Below are 24007 nucleotides of genomic sequence, written 5' to 3'. Positions count from 1 at the left end.
TATTGACACACAACTAAGTTTAGAGCACTAAAAGAAATTAAGTTTTTCTTCAACTCTAGAACACACCTCACTTCAGTCAATGTCCTTACAATATAGTTATTCATTCTAATTATAACGTTGTTCTCCGATTATACTACTACGATATGTGCATTGATATGTAGTAAACTAGTTCTATTTGGTGTAACGTGTAATGAACAACCACAATCCATAATCCATCCACTAAATGACGAATTAGCAATAAGAGACAATACATGATCAATATTATCTGAATTACTATAAGCTATTACAGTAATATCATTTGCGAACTCAACTCTAATTTCCTAACCCTTTCAATTCTTTAACTTAAGGTAATCCCTTTTAAAATATCCCCTCTTATCACAACTTCAACACAACACCATTAGTATTAAATTGACTATATCTTTTTGAATTTACACTACCCTTGCTAACACGTGTATTAGTTATTCCTCTACTTTTACCTACTAAAGTAGTAAACACAAACAGATTCTTCTCAATGAATGTTCTCACTCGAAATCAAATCTCAAATCTCATCAAATGTCAAGTTTGTTGATCCATATAAATTACTAACAACAGTAATAATAATATTCCAATTATAAGACAATGGGGATAATAGAATCAAAGCATGTACTTCATCATCAAAGTCAATCTCAACTTAACTTAATTGACTAACAATCACATTTAATTTATTGATATGATCAACAATTGACGCACATTCACTTATCTTCAAGTTAAATTGACGTCACATCAAGAAGACTTTATTGATCATTGAGAACTTCTCATATATATTTGATGGGGCTTCTATTAGTCTCACAGTGGTCTTATCGTTCACACAATGCTTATCTATCTAGCAATTCCCATTCATCTTACTTCATCGACTGATTTCTCTCCAGATAAGAGTAAGTACAAATTTCTCAACTACAAATAATCCTCAAACCAAAATCATTTCGATCAAATTTGTCAATTCTCACTTTTCCTTCTTTTGCACTATTAATTCATTTCAACTTAGCCAAACTTAGCTCCGATATTCATTGTTGTTGAAGGAAGCAATTAAATAATAATATAGACAAAACAATAAAATAAATTAAACACTAGATTTACATGGTTTGATTGGTGACCTATGTCTGCATGGAGAGTAGTATTGAGTTCCACTATGGATTAAGCAATATAATGGAGAATATAACCACACTCGAATTACTCATTTACTACATGTGTTTTCAAACCTTAATTACATCTAATAACTCACATAGTGTTTAGTAGGGGTGAGCACGGTTCTTGGGTAGAATTGGTCTCTTTAGAACTGGGAACTGAAGAACCCAACTGGAGGTCCGGTTCGATTCCCGGTTCTAAAGAGACCGGTTTTGGTTTCGGAATCGAACCGGTTAGGGTTCCAAAAAAAGCCCCAAATCAATTACTCTCAATTCACTTCAAAGTTCTTTGAGTCCTCTCCCATTCTTTGCCTTTGCCTTGTCGCCGATACTGCTCACCCTCGATGCCACTGCCGGACGTTGCTCGCCTTTGACACCGCCGCCAAACGCCGCTAACCCTCGATGCCGCCACTGGAAGCCACTTGTCCTGTCGTTGGACGCCAGTCGCCCCGTGCTTGGCTCGCCCTTGCCTCCCTCAATGTCGTCGCCCCTCGCTCGCCTCGCTACTCAGCTGCTGCGAGACGTTGCTTGTCCTGCCATTGGACGCCAGTTGGCTGGCACTCACCCCACCCTTGCCTCCCTCGATGCCGTCACACCTCGCTCGCCTCACCACTCAGCCACTGGCCCTCGACGCCGCCATTGAACACTGTCACGCCTCGCTTGTCTTGCTGCTCAATTGCTCGCCGTCGATGCCGTTGGTGGATGCTGCTTGTCCCCCGATTGAGGCTGCTCGCTGCTCACCTAACCACCCCCAACGCTGCTCGCCTAGTTGCCCTCGATGTGGCTCGCCCCCAATGTTGCTCACCTAGCCGCCTTCGACGTCACTTGCCTAGTCGGCCCTCGATGACACTCACCGCTCGCCCAGCCACCCCCGACGTTGCTTGCCCAATCGTCCCCGAAGCTGCTCGCACAGCTGCCCTTGACACCGCTCACCCATTCACCCTCAACGCCGCCACCGAGCCTCCCCCGAAGCTGCTCGCCCAGCCTCTGACGCTGCTCGTCTAGTCACCCTCGACACCGCTCACTACTCGCCTAGCTGCCTTTGACACTGCTAGCCCAGTTGCCACCGACGCTGCTAGCACAAGGTTTTTGGAACTTAACAATCAATATCATATGCTTTTCCTCTCCTTATATTGTTATGATTTTTTCAAAGATCAAGTGTTTCATCTATCTATTTGAAGAGAATGTTGTGGGTAAATGCGTTGTAACTCCATGAGTGTGTTTGTCAGGTTATAGTATATCGATAAGGAAAGATGTGAGGAAATAGGCAGTGACTAGACATACGCTTGATATCTGTTACTTGTGGGTATCTACATTTGCAAGATGTGAGGAAATAGGCAGTGACTAGGCATACGCTTGATATCCGTTACTCGTGGGTATCTACATTTGCATCTATGATTATTGAATGACGGTGAGTTTTTAGGCCTTCTTGACTACTTTTTCTTATCCCCTTTTGCAGTTTCATTTGATTGTTCTCCTACTTGAGCTTAGATGTGCTTTTAGCTGTCAAATTTGTTATGTTTTGTTATTTTTGAAGCCAGGTAAAGGAATGTAGGATGAAGAAAGTGAGAGAAAAGGATCTCAATCCTTATATTTCTCCGGAGAATGCACTATTGGTAGAAATAAGTTACTTGAGTGATCAAGAGAATATTAATTTTGATAATGGCTATCATGCAGAATGGACAGAGAAAATAGCTTACCAAGAGTTGCCTTCACATGAACTTCTAGGGGTATGTACCAGTGTAGATTTAGTGCCTTTCCCAACCTTATTCTTTAAGTGATAGGATGATAATATATGTTGATGCAAAACTAGATGGCTGATAATAGTGATGATGCCCTTGCACGATGTCGACAAATTTATGCTCATGCTAATGATTTCAACATAAAATTAGTTTCGAATAACAGGTAATGATGGTTATTTTGTTCAGTAAGTTGAATAACTATTTTAGGTTATATTAGAACTTGTTGCATAATATTTAGTTGCACTAGTATAGCATGGCTTTCCAACTGGCTATTTCTTAAAGGATTTAACAATAAAAAAAATCCTGTGCCTAATGATAGGTGTCTAGTGCTTTTTCAACACATGACAAGTCCCTCGACGGTTGCATCTCTAGTCATTTCACACCAGTTTATTACTAGGGCATTCTATAGGGGCAGGTGAAGGTCGGGTTGCTCAAAATTTCCTTAAAACTTGCTTTTCTTGTTGGAATTGTCGAAGGCAAGCAATAAAAATGACACTTAACAGTTTCTTGTTTTATAATCTCTCTACAGTGATGGTGAGACTTTTGTTTTTGCTGATGACCTTAGAATTAATTTGTGGAACATGGAGATCAGTGGTCAATGTTTCAATATAATTGACATAAAACCAATGAATATGGAGGATTTGACTAGTAATTTCAATGCTTTGCTCGCCGACAATTCTTTACTTCTGCTAGTAGCTAATTGAACGCTTGACTTAGCAATCACCCTTAAGGTACCGTGATGCTGCCCCCACTTTCTTTTTTTGTTTTTGTTTTTTTGTAAGCACTTCCATCTCTTCTGCAGAGGTCATAACTTCAGCTCAGTTCCATCTGGTTCACTATAATCTGCTTGCTTACAGCAGTTCAAGAGGTTTCATCTGTCTAGTTGATATGCGGCAATCGGCCTTATGCGATCATAGTGCAAGGATGTGAGTGTCGGCCAACTATGTTGTTTGATTTTTAAGGTCCATTGTGCATTTATATCGTAAGTTTTCTTGTCATCTGCATGTGTTCTTGTTCCGATACCTGGCATCAAAACCTTAGATATACAGCTTACAGGATGGAGAACAACGTGGTTCTAAATCATTTTTCACAGAGATCATTGCATCAATCTCCGACATAAAATCTGTAGCTGTTGGCTAATACCTTATGAGTCATGATTACTTAAACTTAAAGGTAAGCTAATTATCATGGTTTATTTTGTTCAAGAATTGGCAACATCCTTGAATAGCTAAAAAAAGAAGATAAGAAAAAAGAATCAATGCAAGCACAAGCACAAGGAGATGGGACGCTGCAGGGTTGGTTTCTATTCCTCTATTCAATGATAAGAGAGAAATAAAATAATCAAGTCTGTCTTAATCAATTATATTTTTGTCCTTTTGGGGTTTAAATAATTTATTATCTCAGTAAATGTTTTGGGATTTAGATAATTCATTATCTCAGTAAGTGGCGCTTCTCTTAAATATCTTTCTCCCCTTAGTCGAAGTGTTACTGACAATAAAAGGTCTCTATAGATTATTGAATGATTCTATCTTAACCATCATTGTTATTTGATCTCTTTGAAGCAGAACAAAGTGCTTTTTATATGGTTTTCTCCCTTTATTTTTGCAAGTAGTGCACATTGCAGAAGCAAAATGTCCATTGAGGGAATGCTAAAAAGTAGGGTTAGAGTTAAAAAAAGAATACTTTCTTGGCTTGCCATACGGACACGATCCATTGATTGTTTTCTCAGAAAACCATCAGATAATAACTTTCCAGTTTTCCTTGACATAGTGGTGGAAATGTTGGGTAGTGTTAGAACTTAAAACAGGGTCATAAGTGTCTATTGAAATTCAGTGAAATCCTTGAATATTTAACATATTCATTATGCTGTATTTGAAGAAAAGATGAATCTATTTAGGAAAATTGACCACTGAAACCTTACGGTTGAGGCCATTTTCTGTTTGTGTCACTATCTTGCTTTTCTTCTGTGGAATTTAACCTTGAAATGTTATTGATTTGAGTATTATTTTCCTCTTTCTTTTGCTTTCTGAACGTGTTCAGATAGCTTTGGGATCTGCATATGGGTTCTAAACTAGTTGCAACATTCAAAGTTCATGATCATCTTTGCCCAAGGGTAAGCACATATCACATGATGGTTAATCTAGTAAGATTTTTCATCACCATATGTTGGGTAGCTACCTTTATATGTATCAATTGTTATGTTTTCATTCCTTTAGTTTATGACAAGTGAATTTCAATATAAAGAGGATATTTCATCAGTCCGTTATTGTTATCACTTATCTGTAACAGAGTAAGGAGAGTAATTTTCCTTTTTATTTTCATTTGTAGCTTCCTTAGTTAAAGTCATAAAGATCTTCCTTAGTGAAAATGCTAGCTTATAACATCAGACACAACTTTTCCCTAAGATCTTACCCAATCCCAGAACTGAGCAATTGTTGCATAGTTTATTTGAAAATGAAACCAAAAAAAGAAAAAGAAAAAAGAACATGTTGGAACTTGTAACCGACCTCGGAACTTCTGACAGGGTAGGTTCCAGGTTCTTGTTTTTTATGGGTAGGTTCCAAGTTTTAAAAAATAAGGAACCTGTACTCGAGGGTAAGTTCTAGGTTTCAAATGGAACTTGTAAGGAACCGGGAACCGCTCACCCCTAGTGTTTTGTCACGCCTCGATCCTCGAACATGCGCCCATCCCTCATTGGTCGATTAAATAGCGACGCCCTAAGATGTATCGCCGATCCTATTCATTTCAATGCGCATGCGGAAGCAGATATAAAATCCCCAGACAATAAAATAATGTGATAGGAGAGTAGGACTAAAGATCTCAAACCTGAAAAACCATCACACTTATGTACATATATAACAATTGAGTTATATATATACATACAATACCGTAACAGGTTAGGTTCTACTCAAGCTAGTTCAATACACAAGTCTTGCAAATAGGGGTGGGGGTTTCAATCCTCTCCTGGATCCTCCTCTCCTCCTCGACAATCTCACATTCTTCCATGCTCCAGCTGGAGCCCACTACTGAGCACTCGAAGAGTCAAGATCATCACCAAGCTTGGGATCTTTTGGATCCACCATCGATCCACCCTTAGGATTTGCTGTCCCCTTCCCGAACGTTACCTCTAAAACGTACAGAGGTACATCAGATTCCGGTACAGGGCCACCCTTCGTCCATCATTGTAATGTCGATACCATGACCGGTATTTGTGAGGCACCTTTTGGGGTTCACCCACATCAACTAGATGGTGGATTTGACCAGTACATATTCCAAGCCTTTATGGTGATGGTGTATTGGAATGTGATAACTATCTTAATGATTTCCTCCGATATACCAAAATGCTTAGGAGGAGGTGGAGGTGCTGCCATCTATGAACCTGAAATGTTATCCCACAATGGGTTGAGACAACGCTTTAGTGAATTCTACTCCCTAAGACTCGATTAGGAAAAAAATATGCCTTAAGAGCCGCCTAAGCACACCATGGGTTAGAGGAATTACCTTGGCCTTAGTTCCTTACTGTCAAACAACATAATTCAAACAACATAATTCAAACAATTATTCAACTAGATCGAATCATCAATCAATCGACTTAGTCAATTACATGTCACCACGACCTTTCCCTAGTCGGTATATTCAATACTATCTATAAGGTTTTATTAATTTAGGACTGCTTACCTAAAGCTGAAAGTAGATAGTATAACTCGCCCAAAGCTGATAATATAGTATACTGTATATATGCTCGCCCAAAGCTGATAATATAGTATACTGTATATATGCTCGTCCAAAGCTGATAATATAGTATACTATATATATGCTCGCTCAAAGCTGATACTATGGTATACTATTTATATGCTTGCCCAAAGTTGATAAATTAAGGCCTCCGGGCCAATATAGTATACCACTTTCACCATACAACTAATTCATCATTTTTATCATACCTGATAAAAATACTCGTGTGTTGGTACACGGTTGGTCTTAGCCAAAATACAATAATTTCACTTTTGATCTTCTCACTACTTTCAACAGTCCAAAATTAGATTTTTGGCGCTGTAGGTTGACGCCCGGTAATTTTTCAATTTTTTTTATCAAAATTAATTAATTTAGGAATAAAATTCTAAAATAAACGAACCACACCATAACAATCAACATAAAATTCTGGTCACCTGCTATTTCGGTCTAATTTTCGAAAAATAAATAAATAATTAAATAATTATGGAAAATATTAAATAAATGCCAATAAATCCAACTTAGGCCCGTAATACCTAATTGGACGCCGAAACGGACCCAGAAAAAATTCCAAGGTTCGTTAAATAAATACTAGAACGTGTTTACTCGCTAATTGCACTAAACTAACCACTTAACATGCATCGACAAGTAATTAAATTCACAAATATAATTTAATCTAACTACCTAATCCATCTTAGCCTAAACTAATCAACCCTTAAGCATAATTAATTATTAAGCGAGGAGTAATGAGTTAAACTCACTTGCTCGGCGATTTGATTGGTGCAAATTGAAGGGGATGCGACAGGGCTTGATTCTCTCCAAAGCAGGCTTAACTTTCGGGGTCCGGAACAACCTCAAAACGGGCCAAAATAGTGCTGGAATACCCACTGTTTTGCTCTATGATATTGGCTGAAAAAGAGGGTAAAAAGCTCGGTTTAAGGCGGGGATGGACTGAGGAAGGTTGAGGGGACTAAATCGGGTTCAAGCGGAGACTCACGGTGGTTGGAGGAAGCTTCGTTGGCGGCTCACGGTGCTGGACGACACACGAACAACTAGGGATGGTAGCAAGTTGGGAGCGGCAAGGCGGAGACACGCGTGCATGGGCGGTGGGGCGAGGACGGCGCTATTCGGGTAGTCTGGCGGTCATAGTGGCGTGCGGCGTGGATGGGGTGGCTCGGCTACTTCTCTCTTGGCTTTGAGGGCTTTGAATGGCACAAAGAAGATGAAGGAGACGCAGTCGACGGTAGCAGGAGGAGAAAGGGAACAAGATAGGGTTGGAGGGAGCCACTTGGTCACATTTTCTCTTCATTTGTCCCCTTGACCTCACCCCTTCACTAGCTGGCTTCCATGGCCACAAATTAGCCACCAAAGCTCACCTCTAGAAGCTTAAATTGGTTCATAAGTCATGGTGGTGGGGGCATACGAATTTGCTTGATTTTCTCTTCAATTGGACACTTGTTCTTGTTTAAATCAATCTAATTTGGCCTCTCAAAAATCAACCGACATCTCAATGATTAAATTGTAATTTTTCCTCACCAATTGATCCCTCTTGCATCCTAATTTTGCGATAAAAAACGGTCCCTGACTTTTTTGGACAAAAATGGCCCTATGATGATTTTTTCCCAAAAAATCTCGGGTTTGTAGAAAAAAATTTTGAGACTGAGTCGACGTTCCAAAAAATGACTCATGATACGACAGAACTTTCAATTTCTGAAATCGAACTCATTTTCGTGGTTAATTTCAATCTGGCATGTTTTTAGCATGATCTAGGCTACCGAGTAGCTTTTAGAAATTTTTAATACGAATGACTTGTAGTCGATTTTTTTCGAGCCACAATGAACCCACTAGACGCATTAGCGACTCTTGGTTGTCGTAAAAATCTCGATGATTCAATTACGGATACAAGGTACCAAAACGATAGAAAAATCAGTCTAATGCCAGCCGATGAGAATTTTCCAAATTAGTGGAGTCACCCACGATTAACCTCACATCTTAGTTGAACCGACTTATCTCTGATCTCAAATTTATTTTTAACTATGTCGTAATGACCTCTAAATATTAGCACGGTTGAGTAGCCGATTCTCGGTCGAATTCTTAAGTCTATTGCCTTAAAATTCCTTAATGACTTCCTCAGATAGTCTAGTTATCTCGAGAGTGATCAGCTCTAAGAACAGCCCTATAGGTGCGTTGATGAAATGTCCAATTTATTCAATAGAAAACATGATTGAAAATTTTGGATATCACATGTTTAGTCCCACAATTTCTTAAAGGGATAAGTATTGCAGAAGTCCTAAAACTTGTCACGAAAATGCATTTGCGACCTAAAACTTACAAAAATTGCAAATAAGTCCTAAAACTTGTCAAATTGTTTCATTTGAATCCTAAAATTGACACCGTTAGTTTTATTGATGGAAAATGTTAACGTGGCATTTTAAATTATATTTTTATTTTCCAGCTGGCTTTTTGAAATAATTTTTTATTCAATTTAAAAATTATATATATTTAAAAACTAAAATTCAATTTTTAAAAACCTGTTAAAAAAAGAAAAAAAAATGGCAAGAGGAGTTGGCTGCCCAACGTCAAAGGGGACGGCGACGGTCGCTGGCCATCATTCGACCAAGGCAAGGGTCGGCAACCCTCGCCTGGTGTGAGTGAGGGCTCGCTAGCCCCAAGCGAGGGCCGGTGACCCTCGCCTGACACGGGTGAGGGCGCCTAGATCTGGGCACGCCGGCCCTCACGGGGGGCCGGTGATCGTTGCCAGCCCTAGGCGAGGCCTCGACAGCCCTCGCTTGGGGCCGGCGGGGCTCGCCTAGATCTGGGCTGCGCTGCCCGGATTTGGGTGAGCCTCGCCGGCCTTAGGCGAGGGCCGTCGAAGCCTCGCCTAGGGCGAGGGTCGCCGGAGGCGAGGCCGGCGGCCCTCGCCTAGGGTCGCCGAGCCCTTGCCCGCGCGGGTAAGGGTCGCTAGCCCAAGCCTTGGTCGGGTGGTAGCTAGTGACGGTTGCCAGCCCCTCCGGCGATGGGCGGCTGGTGACTCTTGCCCTTTTCTTTTTTTTTCTTTTTTAATAGTTTTTAAAAATTGAATTTTAGTTTTTAAATATATTTTTTAAAATTAAATAAAAAATTATTTTAAGAAACCAACTGGAAAATAAAAAACTCATTTAAAATACTATGTTAGCTGTTAGCATTTTCCGTCAATAAAACTGGCGGCGTTGAATTTAGGACTCAAATGAAACATTTGACAAGTTTTAGGATTTATTTGCACTTTTTGTAAGTTTTAGGACTTCAATACATTTTTGCAACAAGTTTTAGGATTTCTACAGCACTTATCCCTTTCTTAAAAAAATGATCTCTCAATCTCACAAATGAATTATACATAAATTCTTACGACAATAATTTAATGAGCTTCAAAACCTGAATTCTTGATGTAATTAAATGAAGTAACCCCACTACCAAGCGCCAAGTGCTTGTGGGACGTTACTCCCAAATTGAGCACCCATGGCACTCATAAAGAAAATAGCCATATCCTTGACTTCTTGGGAAAAAACATTCTCTGATTGATATCATAACTATATATAATAGTCAATAAGAGTCCTTTGCTAAATCTCGACTTCTATTATTTTCTTTTTCAATTTTCCTTGACCATTAGTATGGAAAACCGCCGACTTGGACCATACCAAATAGGATATATAATTTCCATGGTACACCATTGTGGGCATTCACATATATTTCATTTATCTTGAGTTGAATTTCGTTCATTGGTCCAAACTCGAGACATATTTTATCATCTAGATCTTGAAGTGAACACTTTATGTTGGATCAATGATTTTCTTACATCATGCTCTTAATAGTTTCTTCAAAAAAAAAACCTATCGATGTACATTTAGGTGCATTAAATTAGGCAATGGCATGAAGTTTGATTCCCTATACTACCAACTATAAAAATAAATAAATAATAATATCAAGGCCATGTGAGTGGATTTGACTTGTCCCATCTTGTTATATAATTGATACCACCAAAGCGAAGAGTAGCAAACCAATAACTAAAAATAAACTCAAACCAATTCATATCGTTTGTGATGAACACATGAAATGTGGAGATTGCACCTAAGATTGGGGAAATCATCCGATCAGTCTTAAACCAATTGTATGGATGCTAATCCAGTTCTTAATTTTTCAATTTTGCTAATTTAGACCTAAACCTTTTTGCGAAATTTTGGTGTAGTTCTTACAATAACTTTTCATTGTGGTACACCTTGATGTTAGTGATTTCACTCAACTATGGGTCACTAGATTTGTATTGCATATAAATGGATCAATTTGTGTTAGACCATTTTTCACCCAACCCAAATTCGATCTGATCCATCCATTTGATCCATCCATTTAACAACCCTATTTGACTTGACATCTAGATTGCAACAAAAAATCTGAGCTGACTTTTCCAAGGTCCATAACATATATAGTAAGTACCACTATCCTCTTTTAATAATAAAAAAAAAAAACTAGTGACATGGTGCATGCAACGTTGATTAATGAGTTACTTTAGACTATGTTATATACATGTTGGACATGGTCCATTTTGTGTCCAATTACCTTTTTTTTTTTTGGTTGAATGTGTCCAATTACTTGACAAAGAGTATTTTCTCATACTTAGTTTGAGATCTAGATAAAATGAAGCTTTGATTTGAGGCCATACCTTGTCCAATTCTAAATGGGAAAATTTGTCCGAAAAGTCTAAATAATATTGTACTTTTATTAATTTAGTCATAAACTATTTAATTTTGCCCATTGAGTCTTAGATATTTTTACCTTTCACCACTTGAGTCCACCCAATAAATTTTGACTTGTTGACATGGACACTAGCCGCTCTACATGGCATGGCCAGCACTAATGTGAGCAATTTTTAATAATATTTTAATATTTTTTAAATTGATTGATTTATTTTATTTTTCCTTTTTTTCCTTTTTTTTTTTTCCTTCTCTTTTCCTCATATGTTTTTTTTTTCCAACTATGGTTAGCAAGGGTTGCCGAGCCCTCGCTAATGGTCATGATGGCCTCACCCAAATCTTGGTGTGGCTATGTGACCCTTGCCGGCCTTAGGTCAGAAAAAAGAAGGAAAAAGGAAAAAGAAGAAAAAAAAAATAAGTAGAAAAATTATGAAAAATTACCTACTTTAGCATTGATTGTGCCACATAGGACAACTACTTTCTACTTCAGCGAATGATAAAAGATGAAAAAATATTTAAAATTTGCAAAATTTATTCATGTCAACATCGGTTGTACTGTGTAAGATGGCAAACATTTATGTCAACGTCTTATCAAAATTGGCTAGATTGACTACATTAGCATAAATACAAAATGTCTAAGACTAAATTGGTCTAAATAAAAGGTTTATGATTAAATTGGCACCAATAATATATTTAAGACTTTCATTATACTTTTCCCTTTATTAAAGGGTCTTTGACTACCTAGTATTATTCAATTTTTTTCTTTTTCTTTTTGTTCCTTCTCACTCCAATTTTCAACTCAATCTCAAACTTTTACTATATCTCTTTATAGAGCGTTGAAGTCAAATCTCACATCTGAAACTAAATGTCTTCACCCCCAGCTCCCCTTGAGAATGTAGGCAATTAAATTCCTCACTTCCCCTTTTTCATGTAAGAAGGGTGCCACTAGGACAACCCTTAAGTGGTTTATTCAATAAATTTATGCAATAACTTTCTATATGTTTTAATTTAATAAGTTTTTGCCTACCGTTCAACTGAAAGGACATGAATGCTACTAAATGAGACATAAATCACCGTAGAGTGTCTTTGTTGATCCAACCACTCGATGCACCTCTCGTTGGATCTCTATATCTCAATACCAACATCATCTCCTTGGTCCTAACCAAGCAATAACAGAGGAATCAGCGGACCAACTGATCGGCTTAGACATGGCTTGAACATGGAATCTATAACATCTCTATCATGCTCATAGAATGAACTTGCCAATACCCCCTTGAACTTATTCATGCTTAGGGCCAAAAAGTTCTCATACAATAGCTTCTCAATGCTAGCATAAGGGTTGTTTGTAAGCACAAAAGATGGGAGATCTTGCATGCCTAGCAATGTCTGTTAGGATTTGCTACACAATCATAAAGAAAATAGAGAATAAAATTAAGAAAAAGGATTTAAAACTCAAGATTTTATCCCAATTCACCCATAAACTAGGGCCACATCCAATTGGGGATTTTACTATAATTAGCATATTGCATCTCTCTATGGCATCTTTCAACTACAAGAGAAAGAGAATAATATATATATATATATATATATATATATATATATATATATATATATATTGTGACATCCTAGATTTTTAGTCTTGTTTTCTATTGAATAAATCGGGCATTTCATTGATGCGTCTATGGGGCTGTTCTCAGAGCTGATCACTCTCGAGATAACTAGATTATCTAGAGAAGCCATTAAGAATTCTAAGGCAAATAGACTTGAGAATTCGATCGTGAATCGACTTCTCGACCGTTCTCATCTGTCGAGACCATTACGACACAGATATAAATCGATTTGAGATCAGATACAAGTTAGTTCGATTGAGATGTGTGGCTAATCGTGGGTGACACCACTAAATTGGAAAATTCTCGTCGACCAACACTAGACTGATTTTCTTATCGTTTTGGTACCCTGTGTTCGTACTTGAATTCTCGAGATTTTCACGACAATCGAAAGTCGCCAATGAGTCGAGTGGGTTCATAGTGGCTCGAAGAAAATCGACCACGGGTCATTTGCACTGCAAAGTTCTGAAAGTTACCCGGTAGTCTAAGTCACGCTAAAAACGCGTCGAATGGAAATTAACCGTGAATTCGAACCCGATTTCAGAAATTGAAAGTTCTGTGGTGTCACGAGATATTTTAGGAATGTTGACTCAGTCTCAGAAGATTTTTCGGAGATTCTGGGATTTTTTCGGAAAATCAATTCGGACGTCGCGGAAATTAACAGAAATTTGGATGGACTCAATTAAAGGAAATTTGGACTTCTAAGCCAAGCCTTTGAGTATCAAGGACTTATAGAAAATTATTCGGGATTTTTCTTCAGCAAAATTTGACGTTGATTTGGAGAATCAAATGAAGAAATTGTAGCCAAAAATTAAGGAAATTCGGAATTGGACTAAGGGCTGCATTTTTGGCTTTAATTTGGAATAAATGGTGAAATTATATTCTAGAAAAAATTAGAGGGGACAAGGTTTTAATGGAAGAGATTAAGTTGTGGACTTTTGGGGCACTCATCCTTATCTATTCCCCTCCTTCGTGCGGACCAAGCTGCCGACCTCCATCTTCTGTTGTCTCCTTCGTTTAAATTATCCAGTAAAAATTTCCACCGAACAACCCCTGTGGCCGTCGCCTTCGTTCCATGTTCTCTCTCCCTCCATGTGCTGCCGTCTTCACCATTTTTCCCCTCCAGCAGACACCACTCACGCTAGAATTCTTCACTCGCGCGCCTCATCCCATGCCAAGCTGCCACTCGTCTGCAAATCACCCATCTCCAGTCAACCATTGAAGCTTTAGTTGACTGAAGCAGCCCCAAAAATTCCACGAAGCAAGTCCACCGAAGAAATCCCCACGCGTCCGCTTCTTTTCCTTCGACTGCCAGCACGGTCGCAAGATTTTCCCAGGCGGTGACCGAAGCTGCTCTCCCACAATCTTTGGTCTTCTGCCGCAGCAAACCGAGTCAACAACCCAACAAGTTCCTCCACCGTAGTTGACTTCTCACGTGCCCTTCATCCGCCGAAACTCCTCCATCTGCACGTGTCCTCAACCGAACAACGCTAGAGAATTCAGCCGTGAGTCCAGCAGATTCGGGTTCAGCTTCTACAGATTTGTTGACCGTGATTCCCCCGAATTCGTGCAGTCCTCATCCAGCGAATTTCACGGGCTCAACATCACCAAAGCGAAGCAGTTGCTGCTTCCCTCGTCCGCTTCTCCGCCTCTCTCAGCCACGTGGTCTTCTCCTCCAACAGCAGCGCCTGCGTCTCCTCCCCACGAAGACCGAAGCTACCAACGCCCATCTCCACTAACGTTGGTCTCCCTCGGTCAAAACACTCTCGCTGGCTTTGATGTTTGACTGAGCAGCATCCACGAAACCTTGGCCAACTCCAGCAGCTTCGGCCATTTGTCCGCGTGCTCCCATCTTCCGTAACAACACACGCCAACCCACTTCTCGCTTCTACGAGACGTCCCCAAACAGCTCGAGCAAATCCGGCGTCGTCCGCAGCTCGATGCCAGCAAATCCAACGCCTGCAGCTTCAGCGTCTTCGTCTCTTTCTTCGCCAGCTCGTGGATCGGCCCTGCAATTGAAGCCACGGCAACTCCAGTCCACGAAGCAGGCCCGTGAATCCAGTCAGTCTGCGGCCCATGTGAGACTCTGCCCAGCTCCTTCGTGAGTTCAGCCGCAAGCCCATTGGAAGCCCATGATTTCAGCAGTCTTCGGCCCAGCAGATTCTTTTCTGGTTCAAGCCCATTCACAGCAAGCTTCAGTCCATTTGAAGCCCATGTTCAGTCTTAATTCAAGCCCAGTCCAGTGAAGTCCAGCAAGTCCTTTTGAAGCCCAAGCCTGCGAGGCAAGATCTTTGGGCCCGGCCTGAGTGTCCGTTGACGCTGCCGAAAGTTCGGATTTCGGCCGCCGTCGCATTGCCGTCGCAGTATTCCGATCTTTGCTTTACTCAAGTGAGTTTTACTCACTAATGCTTTCTTAGTTTGCTAATTATGCTTAGGGGTTGGTTAGATTTAATTAAATGTAAGTAGGTGGTTAGATTAGTCTAGAACAATTAAATTAGTGACTTAATGATGCATGTTAGGTGGTTAGATTTAGTCATTAGCAAGTAGAGAGTTTCTATTATTTATTGAACGTATCTCGGGATTTTTCCCGATCCGTTTTGGCATCCAATAGGCATTACGGGCCTAAATTGGATTTTTAGTATTTATTTATTTTATTTTTCGAAATTAATTAATTAATTATTTATTTTTCCGGAAATTCAACCAGGATGGATGGTGACCGGAATTTTATGCTGATTGTCGTGGTGCAGTCCGTTTATTTAATTGAGCCCTATTTCATGCTGAATTGAATTATTTGTGAAAGAATGAATTATTCTTTAATTGAATAATCTTTGATTATTAATTGAAAAAGAACTGGGCATCGGTTGATAATGCCAAAAGGATCTGAGTGGGCTACAGAAAATGGTGGAATTTATAAAAAGGAAACTATTATATTTTGATTAGGGCCGATCGAGTACACACTCATGGCATTTTATTGGGAATGATAAAACTGGTTATTTGATTGTTTGCTTGGAATGACATGTATACTGCCTCGATAACTCCATGGAGCATCTTGAGACATGACGGTATGATCTACCGGCTCGATGACTCTACGGAGCATCTGGAGACAGTACGGTATGATAAATTGTGTGTATACCGGCTCGATGACTCCATAGAGCATCTTGAGACAAGACGGTATGATCTACCGGCTCGATGACTCTACGGAGCATCTGGAGACAGTACGGTATGATAAATTGTGTGTATACCGGCTCAATGACTCCACGGAGCATCTTGAGACAGTACGGTATGATTTACCAGCTCGATAATCCTACAAATCATCTTGAGACAGTACGGTATGATTTGATAGCTCGATGACTCTATATGTCGTCTAGAGATAAGATAACATACTATCTATAAATCACCTAGGGTGAGTAGTCGTGGGTGTTAATCAGACTTATAGAAAGTATGGAAGGGGTCGATCAAGCGATAATTTGGATGACATGTAATCGACTAGGTCGATTGATCGACGATTCGATCTGATTGGGTGATGTGATGTGATGATGTATATTTGATATATATACTAACTTGCAGGAAGGAGCTGAGGCCAATGTAAGTCCTCTGACTCGTGATGTGCTTAGGCAGCCTAAAGTGTATTAGTTTACTAATCGGGTATTAGGGAGTAGAATTCGCTGAGACGTGGTCTCATTGGTTATTGAATAACCATTTCAGGACCCTGAGGAGAAACTGAGGAGGAGGAACCTGAAGGGGAGAAAGACTTTTGAAGAAGCAGATGATCCAGAGAGGGATCTTGAGTATAACCTGGATGTGGATTGAGATCCCATCCCTTTTGTGAACCCTGTCTTAGTATAGATAGGTGTGAGACAAGTAAGCTATGAATAGTATTGTAAATGTACTATGAGTTGTGTTGTTAATGAAAGTGTGGTTGTGAATTTCAATATGAAAAAACATGGCATTCATAAATCGATCTTTCCTATCCCATTTATTTTTATTATTTAGGAGCCCAAGCCAAAGCTACCAATAAAATTTTTATATCGATAGGAATTATGAACCACCTGGCATTTCCAATGATATTGGTAATTGTGTAGGATCTACTAATGATACTTTAGAGTGTGAATAAAATGTCCAACCAAGTCAAAAGAGCCATAACGAACGGTGCAAAGTTCCACGAAGGAAGGTCGAGGAAAGAGAGAGAAAAATCCCGGACCTGCTAAGGCATCGCAAATTGACAGACTTTGCAGTTGAAATTGAGCATAAATCAAGGGAATTTGACTCTTACAAAGAAATTATGCAAACATTGAAAGCCATTCCTGAGATTAAGGAAGACAGAAAGTTGTCTTCTTTACACTCTCTCATCTTTATGAAAAGAAAGAAAATAGGCAAATTTTTATGAATTTGGATGGAGATGAAGAGAAAGTCGAGTGGTTGAAATATAAGTTGGAGGAGCATAATAGTCGTTGCTAGGATGCTAGTTACTTGTTTGAGCTTTTCATATTAATCTATGTTGTAATGTGAAACTTATTTTGGATTGGTGATTTGCACTACTTGTGAACTCTTCTTTTAATTATGTTTTTGAGACTTGCATTTTTAGTTTGTGTTCTTTTGATCAGATGGAGTTTGCATATACATTATGGATGATAACTATTTCATTGATGGATGATTACCCATCACTTTTCTTATTATTTTGTTACTTTAAACAAATATTGACGACTCTCCTGAAAGAGAAATTCATGAAAAAGAGGACGGGGAATATTGGCAAATTGTGGAAATTACTCAAGCCGCAATCTCTTATCAAGCAATACAGTGACCAAAAACCTTGTAGGACATTATCATATATAGGAAATGCATGGTAGGAGAGTTGATGGATGAAGATGCTAATCCAATAAAGTGTTATAAAATGTTTAAATGGATAAGATTGTATTTAATAATTTAATGCATGATTTAGTACGTTATAGTCTTGAAGGAACTAAGAATATTGATGTTATAGAAATGTGTGGAATATTTCTTCATATTTTAGGACATGATATATGTAATAGGTTGATACAAGAACGCTTTCAACGTTCTGGGGAAACCGTAAGCAGGTACTTTAGCATAGTATTAGATAAAGTATGTGAAATAGGAAAAGATTTGATCCAACCAGCTGATTGACAATTTAGGGATGTTCTAGAGAAGATAAAAAATAATCGAAGATTTTTTCCATATTTTATGGTATGTTTTGATTATACAATAGGAAGAAGGAATTAAAAGCAAATTTTGATTATACAATAATATTTGTATTTTTTTTTAGGATTGTATTGGAGCTATTGATGTAACTCATATCCCAACGGTTATACCTGTAAAAGATCATATTCATTTTATTGGTCAAAAATGTACACCAACTCAAAATATCTTAGCGGTGTGTAATTTTAATATGGAATTCAATTATGTTTGGGCTAGTTGGGAGGGCCAAGCCTATGATACTCGTATTTTCTATGAAGCTTTAGGGAGACGTGATGTGCAATTTCCTCATCCTCCTCCAGATTTGTTAATTATGGTTTTTGTACATTAATATGTATTAATGTGGTCTATGTTGATTATATTTATATTATATTGTGCAGGTAAATATTATTTAGTAGATGCTAGATATCCAAATCCGACGGGTTATTTGGAACTGTACAAAGAAGTTAGATATCATTTGTCAAAATTTCAACAAGGTCCTGCCCCTACAGGCTATCGAGAGGTATTCAATCATGCTCATTCCTCGCTGCGATCGGAAATTGAGCAAGCTTTTGGTGTCTTGAAGAAAAAGATGCCAAGTTTTCCATTTGAAAAGCAAGTAAAAATTGTTATAGCAGCAATGACTTTGCATAATTAAGGATGTTTGTAATTTTCGATAAAAACCTATTTCTTTCTTTGATGCATATGTAATCATGTTTATTGTAATGAAATTACTCTTTCTTTTTAATTGAGAAAAAGTCCACTATGATGTATTTTTTAACTTATGAATTTGTTAATATATATCTTTTATATATACATCTCAGTGCAAAATTATTTATAAAAAAATCATTGAATTCATTAATATCTCTTTTATATACACATCTCAGCGCAAAATAAAAAAAAAAAAAAAAATTCATTGAATTTGTTAATATATCTCTTTTATATATAAATCTCAGTGCAAATATATATAAAGTCATTAATTTTGTTTTCAATTTAAAAAAAATAAAAATTAAAAACTTAAATTGGTTGCGCTAAAGGACTTCCCAAATATGTGTTTACCAAACAACATTTCCCCAAAGTTGCTTCTCAAGGCTCTTTTAATTATAGTTTACCAAACAGTTATTGCATTTCATCAAAACCCTTTAAACTAAAGGCCTTTCCATTTCCTTAAAGGTTTTTCCCAAAAGCTTTCCCAAATGCACCTGTGGTCCTGGTGAACCCTTGAAGAAGCCACGTTTTTCTTTCTCGGAGGCCTCCTTCCTCGCTCCCGAGATCTCCGACCACTCACCTATGGTGGTTAAGGTGGAGAACCCGGTGTTTCGGAGGAGGCCGTTCAAGTTTTTGATTTCGGATGAAGCACCTGGACTTTGAGACAATTGTGAAGCAAGTTTGGAGGCGCCAGGAGAAGGGATTTCTATGTTTAAGCTTGTTTGCAAGCTAAAGGCCCTAAAAAGTTAGCTTAAACAGTTAAGTAGAGATTCTTTTGCCAATATCTACATAAGGACTTCAAAAGCAAGGGAGGCTTTAAATCAGACTTAGGTTGGCCTCCTTCAAGATCCTACCGGTTGCGGATCTCGGAGAAGGTTCAACACCACGCCTTCTTGGAGCTTCACTCTTAGGAGGAGTCATTCTTTAGATAGAAAGCTAGAATCATATGGCTTAAGGTGGGAGACCAGAATACGAAGTTCTTCCGCCACTATATCAGCAAAAGACAGATGAGAAACATAAATCTTTCTGCGGAGGATATCCTAGGTAACCAAATCATTGATCTGCAGCTAGTCCAGCAGCCTTTTGTGGAGTACTTTTAGGACCTCCTCAAGCCTCAGGTGGAGCAGGATACACCTCTAGTTCCGGAGATTTGTGAGGTCATTCGCTCTTAGCTTAATGATGACTAGATCACCTCTCTTGCTCGGCCTGTCTCTGACCTAGAGATTCGGGACACTCTTTTTTCTCTAGCTCGGGGCAAGGCCCCAGGTCCAAATGGTTTCATGGTTGAGTTCTTCAAGGAGAACTGGGGGACGGTTGGTCAGTTGGTCACAACAGCCGTTAAGGATTTCTTCACCTTAGGGAGACTCCTTAAGGAAATCAACAACACCATTTTGGTTTTGGTGCCGAAGGTTCCTAATGTGACTACCATCGATGACTATAGGCCTATCGCATGCCACAATACTATCTACAAGATAATACTAAAGTGTTGGCGAATAGGGTTGCTACAGTGCTGAGGGATCTTGTGAGCCTGTCTCAAAATGCTTTTGTTAACGGATGGTGAATTAGGGATAATATCCTCTTGACTCGAAACTCTTTCTAGTTTCCATTTGAAGCCTTATACACCTAAGTGTGCTGTTAAAGTGGACTTCAGAAAGGTCTATGATACCATGGATTGGCGGTTCCTTGGGAGTGTTCTCCTTACTTTTCGTTTCCCTGATCGATTGGTACACCTCATCATGACCTGTGTGCGGACACCTCGGTTTTCTATTGCTGTGAATGGGGAGCTTCATGGTTTCTTTCTTAGTGGGCAAGGCCTGCGCTAGGGTGATCCCATATCTCCCTATTTATTTACTTTGATTATAGAGGTGCTCTCAAGGTTACTCGGGAGGTGCTCGCTACACCCGGATTTTAGATTCTTTTGGAGATGCAAGTCTACTACCTCTCCCATTTGTTATTTGTAGATGACGTATTCCTCTTTTGTGAAGGCCATTTGCCATCTCGTGACGCTCCTCAAGGAAGGACTCCAAACTTTTCTCTTCTTGGAGTGGCTTGATTCCGAATCCGAGGAAAAGTGAGGTGTTCCTATCAAGAGGCTCGTCGTCATTAAGGAATCAAATCCTGTTGTATCTTGGTTTCCTTGAAGGGAACTTACCAGTCCACTACTTGGGAGTTCCAATTATTACATCAAGGCTAGGGAAGGTAGATTGTGCTGCTCTTGTTAGACGCATCACATTGAGGGTGCAATCCTAGACTCATCGGTTTCTTTTCTTTGTCGGCCTTCTTCAATTGATCAGGTCAGTTCTTCATGCCATTCAGGCCTATTGGGCAAGTGTCTTTATTCTTCCTGCGGTGGTGTTAGACCAGATTGAGCACATTCTCATACAATTCCTTTGGAGAGGCCCCCGAGTTGGGCGAGAGGGGTGCCAAGGTCTCCGGGATGATGTGTGCCTCCTTAAAGCCGAGGAGGTCATGGTATCCGGAGACTACGCGAGTGCAATAAGGCAGCCATGCTCAAACATATCTGGAATTTGTTTTCAGATAAGGAGTTCTTATGGTGCAAATGGGTCCACTCAACCTTCTTAAAGAAGAGGGATTTTTGGGTCGTAAAGAAGCCGACTTATTATTCTTGAGCTTGGAAGAAGATTCTACAACTTAGGATGGAAATTCGGCTTAGCTTCTTTTGGAGGATAGGGGATGGCCTATCAGTGTCACTTTTGTTTGACAATTGGTACCCTAGGGGTCCTTTGAACTTATATTTCTCAAATTTGCTCATCTACAACTCCAGTCTCTCTAGGTAGGCTTCGGTGTCTGACCTCTTTTATGATGATGGCCAAGCTATCAGGTCGATAATTGAGTCTTGGGGTTCACCATTTCCCTCGTTGTCTAGGAGCCAGGATTGTTTTTGTTGGAGGGAGGACTCATCGGGCGTGTTCTCGATCGGCTCGGCTTGGGAGGCCATAAGGCAGAAGAAGGCCCGAGTCAATTAGCATCCTTTTATCTGGAACAATGCCATCCTACCTTGATACCAACTTAACATTTGGTTTATAACCAAGCGTAGGCTTCCTACCCAATCTCTCCTTATGTCTTATGGTAGGAATGATGATGCTTCCTGACCCTTTTGCAATGAGGTGCTTGACTCTATAGATCATCTCTTTTTTGGGTGTCGCATTACATCCAGTATTGCTTTCTTTTGGGCAGCCATATGTAATCTTCCCTAGCGGAACAGGTCTTAGGGGAAGAATCTTCGTTGGGCCATTACCTTGCTTTCGGGCAATGTGTTTTATAAATGTGTTGCCCACTTTTCTTTTGGTACACTTTGCCATATCATTTGGAAGAACATGAACAATATTCTCTTCAGGGGGGAGCCACTTTCTGTTTCAGCCGTAAAGAAGCATCTTCTCAAAGTCGTCAAAGACAAGGCGGTCACCTTCAGAAATGTTGAGGACTCCATCAGAAATGGAAGGCTACAACATTCTTGGGATGTTGACCCCATTATCTTCTCTTCTAGAGATCTCCAACCGTCTGTCTAAGCTACTGATCGTTGTTGGTTGCTTCTGACTGGCGGTTGTTCTTGCCATCTAGTGGTCTCTTCTTTTTCGTGTTCTTGTTGTAGCCACTTGGCTTTTTCTCTCGGCTTCCTTTCACTCATAATGAGTCTGTTCATCTTGAGTGCAAGTTTTTGAAGCCGTTTATTTGTACAGTTTGGCATTTCCCCAATATTGCTTACTTTTACAAAAAAAAAAATATATATATTATAGAAAAAACAAGAAAATAAATTAAACACTAGATTTACGTGGTTTGATTGGTGACCTGCATTCACATGGAGAGTAGTATTGAGTTCCACTATAGACTAAGCAATATAATGAATAATACAACCACACTTGAATTACTCAAATACTATATGTGTTTTCTAACCGTACTTACATCTAATAACTCGCATAGTGTTTAGCCCCACAATTTCTTCAAAAAATGATCTCTCAATCTCACAAATGTTTACATAAATTCCTACGATGAGAATTTAATGAGCTTCAAAACCTAAATTCTTGATGTAATTAAATGAAGTAACCCCACTGCCAAGTGCCAAGTGCCTGTGGGATGTTACTCCCAAATTGAGCACCTAAGGCACTCACAAAGAAAATAGCCATATCCTTGACTTCTTGAGAAAAACATTCCTTGACTGATATTATAAATATATATAATAGTCAATAAAAGTCCTTTGTCAAATCTCTAGACTTCTGTTATTTTCTTTTGAATTTTCCTTGACCAACAATATGGGAAACCTCCAACTTGGACCATACCATATAGGATATATAATTTCCATGGTACACCACCGTGGGTGTCCACATAAATTTCATTTATCTTGAGTCGAATTTTGTTCATTGGTCCAAACTCAAGACCTATTTTATCATCTAGTTCTTGAAGTGAATGGCTTTATTTTGGATCAATGATTTTCTTACATCATGCTCTTAATAGTTTCTTCATAAAAAGAGAAACCCTATCGATGTACAGTTAGGTGCATTAAATTGGGCAATGGCATAAACTTTGATTCCCTATACTACTAACTATAAAAAAATTTAATATCAATGCCATGCGATTGCATTTGACTTGTCCCATCTTGTTATATAATTGATACCATCAAAACTATAAGTAGTAGACCAATAACTAAAAATAAACTCAAACCAATTTATATCGTTTGTGATGAGAACATGAAATGTGGAGATCACACTTGAGATTGGGGAAATCATCCAATCAATCTTAAACCAATTGTATAGATGCCGATCCAGTTCTTAATTTTTTAATTTTGCTAATTTAGACCTAAACCTTTTCGTGAAATTCTGGTGTAGTTCTTACAACAATTTTCATTGTGGTACACCTTAATGTCAACGATTTCACTCGACTATTGGTCACTAGATTTGTATTGCATAAAAATGGATTAATTTCTATTAGACCTTTTTTGCCCTAACCGAAATTCAATCTGACCCATCCATTTAATAGCCCTATTTGACTTGACGTCCATATTGCACCAAAAAATCTGAGTTGACTTTTCCAAGGCCCATGACATATATAGTAAGTACCACTACCTCTTTTAATGAAAAATAATAGTGACACAGTGCATGCAATGTTGATTAGTGAGTACTTTAGAT

This window comes from Eucalyptus grandis, chromosome 1 (genome assembly GCF_016545825.1).
Source record: "Eucalyptus grandis isolate ANBG69807.140 chromosome 1, ASM1654582v1, whole genome shotgun sequence".
Lineage (NCBI taxonomy): Eukaryota > Viridiplantae > Streptophyta > Magnoliopsida > Myrtales > Myrtaceae > Eucalyptus > Eucalyptus grandis.
This window is presented reverse-complemented; position numbering follows the sequence as displayed.